At 44.2% G+C, this 10,577-nt stretch overlaps 2 non-coding genes across 2 annotated transcripts; both read right to left on the reverse strand.

Moving 5' to 3' along the window:
* Positions 1-5,709: 5,709 nt before the first annotated feature.
* Positions 5,710-5,871, reverse strand: LOC123132890 (U1 spliceosomal RNA). Its single transcript, XR_006465112.1, has one exon. It is a non-coding gene; the product is annotated as a U1 spliceosomal RNA (small nuclear RNA).
* Positions 5,872-9,002: 3,131 nt separating this feature from the next.
* On the reverse strand, positions 9,003-9,164 carry LOC123132891 (U1 spliceosomal RNA). Its single transcript, XR_006465113.1, has one exon. It is a non-coding gene; the product is annotated as a U1 spliceosomal RNA (small nuclear RNA).
* Positions 9,165-10,577: the final 1,413 nt, after the last annotated feature.

Raw genomic sequence — 10,577 nt, forward strand, 5'->3', positions numbered from 1 at the left:
TCAGCAGCATCTGCAGCAAGCCTGGCACCTAGCGGTGCTTCCAGGATGTAATTCTTCTATGCAGCAATGATGATAATCCTCAAGTTACGGACCCAGTCCGTGTAATTGCTACCATCATCTTTCAACTTTGCTTTCTCAAGGAACGCATTAAAATTTAACGGAACAATAGCACGGGCCATCTATCTACAATAACATAGACAAGCAAAATACTATCAGGTACTAAGTTCATGATAAATTTAAGTTCAATTAATCATATTACTTAAGAACTCCCACTTAGATAGACATCCCTCTAATCATCTAAGTGATCACGTGATCCATATCAACTAAACCATAACCAATCATGACGTGAAATGGAGTAGTTTTCAATGGTGAACATCTCTATGTTGATCATATCTACTATATGGTTCATGCTCGACCTTTCGGTCTCAGTGTTCCGAGGCCATATCTGCATATGCTAGGCTCGTCAAGTTTAACCCGAGTATTCTGCGTGTGCAAAACTGTCTTACACCCGTTGTAGATGAACGTTGAGCTTATCACACCCGATCATCACGTGGTGTCTCGGCACGGCGAACTTTGGCAACGGTGCATACTCAGGGAGAACACTTTTACCTTGAAATTTAGTGAGAGATCATCTTGTAATGCTACCGTCAAACAAAGCAAAATAAGATGCATAAAGGATAAACATCACATGCAATCAATATAAGTGATATGATATGGCCGTCATCATCTTGTGCCTTTGATCTCCATCTCCAAAGCACCGTAGTGATCACCATTGTCACCGACGCGACACCTTGATCTCCATCGTAGCATCGTTGTCGTCTCGCCATCTATTTCTTCTATGACTATCGCTACCGCTTAGTGATAAAGTAATGCAATTATAGGGTGATTGCATTGCATACAATAAAGCGACAACCATATGGCTCCTGCCAGTTGCCGATAACTCCGTTACAAAACATGATCATCTCATACAATAAGTATAGCATCATGTCTTGACCATATCACATCACAACATGCCCTGCAACAAGTTAGACGTCCTCTACTTTGTTGTTGCAAGTTTTACGTGGCTGCTATGGGCTGAGCAAGAACCGTTCTTACCTACGCATCAAAATCACAACGATAGTTCGTCAAGTTAGTGTTGTTTTAACCTTCTCAAGGACCGGACGTAGCCACACTCAGTTCAACTAAAGTTGGAGAAACTGAAACCTGCCAGCCACCTGTGTGCAAAGCACGTTGGTAGAACCAGTCTCGCGTAAGCGTACGGGTAATGTCGGTCCGGGCCGCTTTATCCAACAATACCACCGAACCAAAGTATGACATGTTGGTAAGAAGTATGAATTGTATCGCCCACAACTCACATGTGTTCTACTCGTGCATATAATATCTACGCATAAACCTGGCTCGGATGCCACTATTGGTAACGTAGTAATTTCAAAAAAATTCATACGCACACACAAGATCATGGTGATGCATAGCAACGAGAGGGGAGAGTGTCGTCCACGTACCCTCGTAGACCATTAAGCGAAAGCGTTATGACAACGCGGTTGATGTAGTCGTACGTCTTCACGATCGACCGATCCTCAGTACCGAACATACGACACCTCCGCATTCAGCACACGTTCAGCTCGGTAACGTCCCGCGAACTCACGATCTAGTAGAGGTCGAGGGAGAGTTTCCTCAGCACGACGGCGTGGTGACGATGTTGATGAAGCTACCGTTGCAGGGCTTTGCCTAAGCACCGCTACAGTATGACCGAGGTGGATTATGGTGGAGGGGGGCACCGCACACGGCTGGGAGAGATCAATGATCAACTTGTGTGTCTTTGGGGTGCCTCGCTGTCCCCGTATATAAAGGAGCTAGTGGGGAGGCGGCCGGCCAGGAGGAGGGCGCGCCAAGGGGGGAGTCCTACTCTCACCGGGAGTAGGACTCCTCCTTTCCTAGTAGGAGTAGGAGAATGGGAAAGAGAAGGAGAGAGGAGGAAGGAAAGGGGGAAGTCGCCCCCCTTCCTTGTCCAATTCGGACTAGAGAGGGAGGGGCGGGCGGCCTGCCCTGGCCGCCCCTCCTCTTCTCCACTAAGGCCCAATAGGCCCAGTACATTCCCCGGGGGGTTCCGGTAATCCCCTGGTACTCCGGTATATGTCTGAAACCTCCAGAAACACTTCCGGTGTCCGAACATAGTCATCCAATATATCGATCTTTACATCTCGACCATTTTGAGACTCCTCGTCATGTCCGTGATCATATCCGGGACTCCGAACTACCTTAGGTACATCAAAACTCATAATACCGATCGTCACAGAACTTTAAGCGTGCGGACCCTATGGGTTCGAGAACTATGTAGACATGACCGAGGCACGTCTCCGGTCAATAACCAATAGCGGAACCTGGATGCTCATATTGGTTCCTACATATTCTACGAAGATTTTTATCGGTCAAACCGCATAACAACATACGTTGTTTCCTTTGTCATCGGTGTGTTACTTGCCCGAGATTCAATCATCGGTATCTCAATACCTAGCTCAATCTCGTTACCAGAAGTCTCTTTACTCATTATGTAATGCATCATCCCGTAACTAACTCATTAGTCACATTTCTTGCAAGGCTTATAGTGATGTGCATTACCGAGAGGGCCCAGAGATACCTCCCCGACAATCGGAGTGACAAATCCTAATCTTGATCTATGCCAACTCAACAAGTACCATCGGAGACACCTATAGAGCACCTTTATAATCACCGAGTTATGTTGTGACGTTTGGTAGCACACAAAGTGTTCCTCCGGTATTCAGGAGTTGCATAATCTCATAGTCATAGGAACATGTATAAGTCATGAAGAAAGCAATAGCAACAAACTAAATGATCATCGTGCTAAGCTAACGGATGGGTCAAGTCAATCACACCATTCTACTAATGATGTGATCTTGTTAATCAAATGACAACTCATGTCTATGGCTAGGAAACTCAACCATCTTTGATCAATGAGCTAGTCAAGTAGAGGCATACTAGTGACACTATGTTTGTCTATGTATTCACACATGTATTATGTTTCCGGTTAATACAATTCTAGCATGAATAATAAACATTTATCATGATATGAGGAAATAAATAATAAATTTATTATTGCTTCTAGGGCATATTTCCTTCAATCCTCGCCTCGGCTCCTTCAGCAGCTCACGGCTCGTCTTCGTGATGAGTTTGCCCTCAAGGATCTGGGAGTGCTGCACTACTTCCTTGGCATTGAGGTCGTTCGCCGTGCCGATGGGTTCTTTCTGCATCAGCAGAAGTACGCTCATGAGCTTCTCGAGCGCGTGGGTATACTTAATTGCAAGACCGCCCCCACACCTGTTGACACCAAGGCGAAGGTCTCTGCTTTGGAGGGTTCTCCTGCGCCGGATGTCGCGTTCTACCGCTCCATCATCGGCGCCCTGCAGTATCTCACCCTCACTCGGCCTGACTTGCAGTATGCAGTCCAGCAGGTGTGCCTCCACATGCACTCTCCGTGTGATTCCCACTGGACTCTGGTGAAGCTTATTCTTCGGTACATACGCGGCACTATGAACCTGGGACTCACCCTGACGGCATCCTCCTCCATCGACATGGTCGCCTACTCCGATGCTGACTGGGCTGGCTGCCCGGACACGCGTCGCTCTACGTCAGGCTATTGTGTCTACCTCGGGCCCTCGCTGATTTCGTGGTCGTCCAAGCGGCAGCCCACGGTCTCTCGCTCGAGTGCTGAGGCGGAGTATCGGGCAGTGGCTAACGCCGTTGCTAAGTGCTCTTGGCTCCGTCAGCTTCTCCAGGAGTTGTTTTGTGTGGTCCCTAAGGCCATGATCGTCTACTGCGACAACGTCTCCGTCGTCTATCTCTTCGCCAACCCCGTCCACCATCGCCGTATGAAGCATATTGAGCTCGACATTCACTTCGTTCGCGAGCAGGTGGCTCTCGGGAAGGTTCGTGTTTTGCACGTTCCTACCACTTAGCAGTTTGCCTATGTCATGACTAAGGGACTACCGACCCCAGTCTTTGAGGAGTTTCGGTCCAGTCTATGTGTCTCCGGCGACGCTTCGACTGCGGCGGGGGGGGGGGGGTGTTGAGTGTACGTTGTCCACTGCATATGTATAGGACTTGGGTTTGTATTTATACCGTTGTATCTCTCTCTCCCCCTCATATATTTGTACATCTTGGGAGACAAATAGAAGCCGGTCCACCCTGTACCTATATATGTGCACCATGCACACGATCAATGATTATCGATTCATGCAATCTCATTCTTTCTAACTAACAGAGAGATCCCAAAGCTCAGCTATATTAAATTTTTAAGAGGAATGGAGTGACCCAATCAGATGTGAACTTAAAAACCAGGTTTGTTGACTGTTTCTTGTCCCTCCCTTCCCTCACAATCCAGCTTCTGTTCTGCGCAGTCATCAGTAACATCTTAGTTGTAAGTAAATTTTCTTTTGAGTTTGTAGACTGCTTGAAGCAATCAGAGCCAATCATAAAATCAATTTGCAGACAGATGTGAATTTTACCTAGTCCTATTTGGTATACTGGTCGTGTTTCCGCGAACGGGTTGGTACAACTAATTCCTGTACGTTTATCTTACCAAAATCCAACCACACCCATATTATCTGACCTGTGATTGATTTTGACCCAACATTTGAAAAATTTGCTGGACAAGTTGGTGAACAGGAGTGCTAGCCATAAATATGCATGGAAGAATATCAGGGACCATTAAAAAAAATGGGTGCGTCTCATATCGTTGTCGATTTATTTTGGATAAATTGACCTTGTCCTGGTATGTAGATTCAAAGGAGGATAATTAACCTTATCTTGGTATTGATGAGTATGACATAGTGTTCACCAATAACTTGAGCCGACAGAAACCATGGACGACACGCGTTCAATCAGCCACCTACTTATGCTTGAATTTCTTTCCCTGGAGTACTGCACATACATATTTGTCAGTTGAGTTTTGAAGGAAGAGATGGAACATGACACCTGGATATACATGCTCGTATCGCAACAGTGTAGAGGCATAAAAAATCAGTAAATAAACAATTTGGACATGGCTAGTTCCATGCATGGTTAAAGTACTAAACTTTGCTATTTCGTCAAAAAAAAAAACTATTTCGTCAAGTACTAAACTGTGAAGAAGCTCTGCTCATCAGTGATCACCTGGATATATGGAATCCTTAATTTTCAGTCTATTGCAGCTTGCACAGCATAATCTTCTTCAGATAAGAAGCCAGGAAAAGCGCACAAAGCACATTTGCAGTCAAGCTAGTTCTAATTTTCTCCACATTGTTTGACGAATCGTCTCAATCTAAACCTGTCTCTTTCAGAAAGGGCAAAAAAAACGCATTCTGCATGAAAAGGAACACGTGCTACTAAAAGAAGCAGTATGTTGAACAGAAGAATTATTTGCTGTTAACATGCGGTGCCTGGTTTTTCTTTCTAGTAAGCGATGTGTTGTGAACTGTGGTTGCTTTCAGACTCCGGATATTGACGCCATGCAATCAAATTTGCTCTTAGTTTAGCAAGTTCAGACTTGGGTGAGAAATCAACAGAGCAACTACGGATCAAACTAGGTGCAAAACTACGAAAACAGACAGGACAGAAAAAGCACAATTTCAAAGACTTCAGAGTTTATAGAATAATAACAAGGAACATTTTCAAACAAAAAGGACCAAAAAATTTGAAATTGATACGTATTTGGTAGGGGCCGCGCGAACGCGTACCCCCTCTATCACAAATTATGACGTCCACTCTCCCTCAAAGGGGAGATGGTAAGCCAGCGCGCCCACAAAGTGCAATGTCGGCCACTAGCCTAGGCCATGACTCTTCTTGATCAGCCATAGACCCCGTCCAGGTAAGTGAGTTTAAAGGTAGCCCAATGCCCTGTTAATATGATGCGCTGCCTCTGCTACCTCCCTCGACAGGCGATGTGGTACTAAACGAAAAGAATGTATGCCTCGCCTGGTGCTCTCTGCGGCTTTCCAGGACGAGGAGTTCGAACGGGCCACTGTGTATGGGCCTATTGGCATCGGAAAAAGAAAAGAGTTAACCGGGTTGCCAAGTCCCAAGAGGAGCAGAGGCTGAGAACCGAGATGGGATAGGAGATGCGTAGATTCTGTCAAACTGTCAAACGGAGAACGATGACAGGTCAAACTTGTCGCCGAATACCGCCACGGCTGCGTGATCCTCTATCGTTTATTCCCCCTTTCCAGGTGAGCTTCAGAACTGTTCCTTCCTTGATTAGGAGGATGCAAATCGATAGGTTTTTCTGTGCTAACGACCAAATGAATGTCAGTCAATCAATGTGCTGAAGAAGACTGCGCCAGTGTATTTGAAAGGGCTGTCCGTGCACGGTCCTCTGCTCTGAAGTCATACGCACTTGCCGTCAGGCTCCGCACCTGCAGCAGCTCAACGAAGTGTGCAATTTGTAGGCAGGGAAGTTTCAGAAAAAGTGTGCAATTTACAGGCAGGGAGACGGAAGAAGTTAGCTCATGCATCTTCCTCCATCCAGACGCTCTCATTTCGCCTTTTTGCTTCCACTTTACCCAGAAGACTCTCCACCACATTCAAATCGACGACGACTTCCAGGCTGCAAAAACCTCTGAACTCTGAACTCTGAAGAACCTCAGTCTAGCGTCAGGACTCTGTGCCGCCACGCACTGAAGTCTTTATCCTCCTCTTTATTCGTTTCTTGCCAAGGGCAGTGCCTTTTCTCCAATGCAAAGAATGGCTCGCCGGAGTTCGAGACGCGTGGTAATCTGCCTGCACTTTCACGACACCGTACGGTTCTACAGTACTACACTGAAACTGTTTGTTCTTCTCACCTCTTCTTTGTGATATTGACCCCCTTATCTCCCACTCTTTTGAACTAAAGAAGCACTGTCATTTCTTGTTAGCATGCGTGGCTAGGGTTACGTACTAAACATAGCGCGTTATTTCTGAAGATGTCCACGGAATATGTAATGCACCCAGCTGTTTCAACGCCCTTATAAAAGGCACATATATGTCCCCGTTCGCATCAAGTTAATTGTGACGACGATCACAAAAGTAGGTAAGAACAAGAAAGTCAATAGTTCATGTACCTAGGTATGTTCTACTGGTTGCAAAGTAACCGATCGACAAACTCGGACTTGAGATGGAAAAGTTGCAAAGCTTGGACACCTCATGTTTACCACTACAGTTCTTGTGTCCATACTTCACAATACTCTGTATGAAAACAAAGAACCCGTGCCACGAGACATGTAATGAATGAATGTGTTGAATGGTGAAAATTGCTTCCTGTCAACGCATGATTAATTCCTGGTCTCCTCTTCTAAATCTAATGAGTAGACTGAACGCTTGCATGTTTACGAGGAACGTGGAATTCTGATCACAGGATCGTTCCCCGTTTTGTGGTTGTTGAGAGATCCCAAAACTAAGCTATATTTAATCTACAAGAGGAATACAGCTACGCAGTTCTGATGTGAACTAAACCAGGCTTATTGACAGTTTCTTCTCTCTCCCTTCCCTCACAATTCTGATTCTGTTCTGCACAGTCATCAGCATCTCAGTTGTAAGCAAATTTTTCTTTTGAGTTTGTAACTTGGTTGACGCAATCAGAGCCAATCATACAAACAGTTTGCAGACAGATGTAAATTTTACCGAGTCTTTTTTGGTATACTTTATGCAACTACTAAGTCTTGTTTCCGCAAACGGGTAGGTACAACTAATTCCTGTATGTTTATCTTACTAAAACCCAACCACAGCCATATTATCTGACCTGTGTTGATTTTGACCCAAGCTACCATCATTGGAAAAGTTGGTGGGTAAGTTGATAAAAGGGATTACTAGCCATAAACGTGCATGGAAGAATATCAGGACAATAAAAAAAGGGATCATCTCAGATTTGTTGTCTGATTTATTCTGGATAAATTGACCATATCCTGTTGTCTATATTCAAAGGAGGATGAATTGACATTATCCTGGATTCCTGGTATCCAGAAGTATGACAGTGTTCAACAATAACTTGAACGGACAGAAATCATGCACCATAAAAGTTCAACCAGTCACCTACTTATGCTTGGATATCTTTCGATACCCATACTTGCCTCAGACCATTGCACAAAGCCTAAAAAGTTCAGTAAATAAACAAATTTGCACATGGCTAATGCTACGGTTAAGTACTGGAAGAAGCTCCCTCTTTATGCTATCACCTTCCCAGATTGGAGGTGATTTCCTCGGTGTGGACGAGGACGAGGCCCGGATAAGAGGTGTCATTGCTGCCTCGCTCACTGCTACTGCACCGCGTTGGCGGATTTTGGTCTCGTCTATTTACAGAACTTCGTGAAATGCATGCTGTCGTTATTATTCAGATTTTGCAGCTTGCACGGGATAATCAGGAAAAGTACAGAAAGCACATTTACAGTCAAACTAGTTCAATTTTTTCTCCTCGTAGTTTAAACCTGTCTCTTTCACAAAGGGAAAAACCGAATTCTGTATGAAAGGGAGCACGTGCTACTAAAAGAAGCAGTATGTTGAACAGAAGAAATCTTTGGTGTCAACTTTCGGTGCCAGGTTTTTCTTCTAGTAAGCCCGGGTTCTTTTTCTAGTATATATAAGCAATCTGATGTGAACTGTAGTTGTTCTTCAGACTTCAGAGATTGACGCCGTGCAGTCAAATTTTGGACAGTTGGACTGGCTATTTTAAGAAAAGAAAAAGGTTAGGCTATCAGCAATTTCACCTCTCGCATCTCATTACCAGTATGATCTTCACCTCTACCATATCATTACCAGTATGCTCGCTCTTAGTGCAGTTCAGACTTCAGTGCGTACTGGTAATACATAGCAGACAATAGAAACAAGCCCAAGGTCACTGAAAACCTTTTTTAGAGGAAAAGACCACTCTCCCACAGACCAAGGATCAAACTCCCAAACAGAATGTGCGAATATTAAACACATTTGGCCCAAGTACAACACTGTAAATCACAAAGACCAAAACTTAAAATTTATATTTTGCAGGGGCCGCGCGAACGCGTACCCCCTCTATCACAAATTACGACGTCCACTCTCCCTCAAAGGGGAGATGGTAAGCCAACGCACCCACAAAGTGCGATGTGGGCCACTAGCCTAGGCCATGGCTCTTCTTGATCAGCCATAGACCCCGCCCAGGTAAGTATGTTTCAAAGTTGCCCTATGCCCTGCTTTTATAGGTTGCGCTGCCTACGCTGGCTGCTTGGACAAGCGATGTGGTACTAAACGAAAGAAAGCATGCCTCGCCTGGTGTTTGTTGCGGGTTTCCGGGAAGGACGGCGTGTATGGGCCTGTTGGTACCAACCGGGCTGTTTTTATGGGTTGGACTGGAAGCCCATGCACCATATGTATGAGTCTGACGCTGCTGGCCCGTCAGATCGACATCAACGGGGAAGAAACCGTATGAGTAATCACATGCTCAAATGCTAAAAAAGAAGAGTAATCACACGTTCAAAGGCATCCTTTCACAAAGATTTGACAAAAACCCTCAGAAGCTGAAGTTTGCACAAATTCTTTTACTGACCACACTTCTTTAGCCAAGGAGGAATTAACATAGTGCCCATTTTTTAACTCAAAAATAAACAGATGGATCTCTTCGATTCTTGGTGCTACTGTTGGTAGCAAAAGAACAATGCCGTTCAAATCAGGCAGCGATAATACTTGTTGGTCGGTACAAACACTGAAGGTGCTAGCATGATGTTTTTACATCTTACGTTTAAGGCCCTAAAAATATATGCATGTAATCACCTTTGACGTAAAAAAAATAAGGCATAAAAATAGTATTGGTTACCTAGCAAATTGTTTTTTTTAGGGAAGACCTAGCAAATTGTTGTCAATAGTTGTTATAATCAGTGCCAAACAAGAATGCAGTTGGCTTCCAGCCCATAGTTGAATGCGGTATGGCTTCTCGAGTCCACAAGTTGGCTCGAAAATGATGTGACACGGATCCATCTCGGAAATTTCTGTTAGTATGATTCCTTCAGGTTCTGTAGTAGCTCTACACGTAAGCAGTCAAATTCAGTGTACCATCATATCTTATTGTAGTGCTACTATTAGATAGAGAAACCGTGTAAGCATGAATTTGAATAAGGAGGTCACTTAAAAAAACAGATTTGTGGCCAGATCACAGTATTCAGCATAAGAAAAATGCACGTTCCTGTTTGTGACCCGGTAGTTCTACTGACACGGCACATACTGAATTTTAGTTATTTGTAAATCAGATTCAAACAACTTGCATGAAGTTTTAAATTAGCACCTGATCAGTTAGATGAGCTAAAAGTTTTCAGGAGTAAGTCTGGTTTCTATAATTCAAAGAAACTTTGCTGGTGCTTGATCTAAAGAATTTAAAGAAATGGCCAGATGATGTAGGAGAACTGACCAGATCATGTTAATAAGAAAAGAAAAAGAAAAATCTCAACTGGTACAAAGAAAAGATTAAAAAAACAGATCCTTGATATGATGAGTGGAAATTTTTGTTTAATAAAATGCTCAAATGGTAGCAGCTTCTATAAATAAGCTTGCCACAGCAAACATAGTTCTTTAGAAATGCAAAAGAACAA

This window comes from Triticum aestivum, chromosome 6A, assembly GCF_018294505.1.
Source record: "Triticum aestivum cultivar Chinese Spring chromosome 6A, IWGSC CS RefSeq v2.1, whole genome shotgun sequence".
NCBI classification, from domain to species: Eukaryota; Viridiplantae; Streptophyta; class Magnoliopsida; order Poales; family Poaceae; genus Triticum; species Triticum aestivum.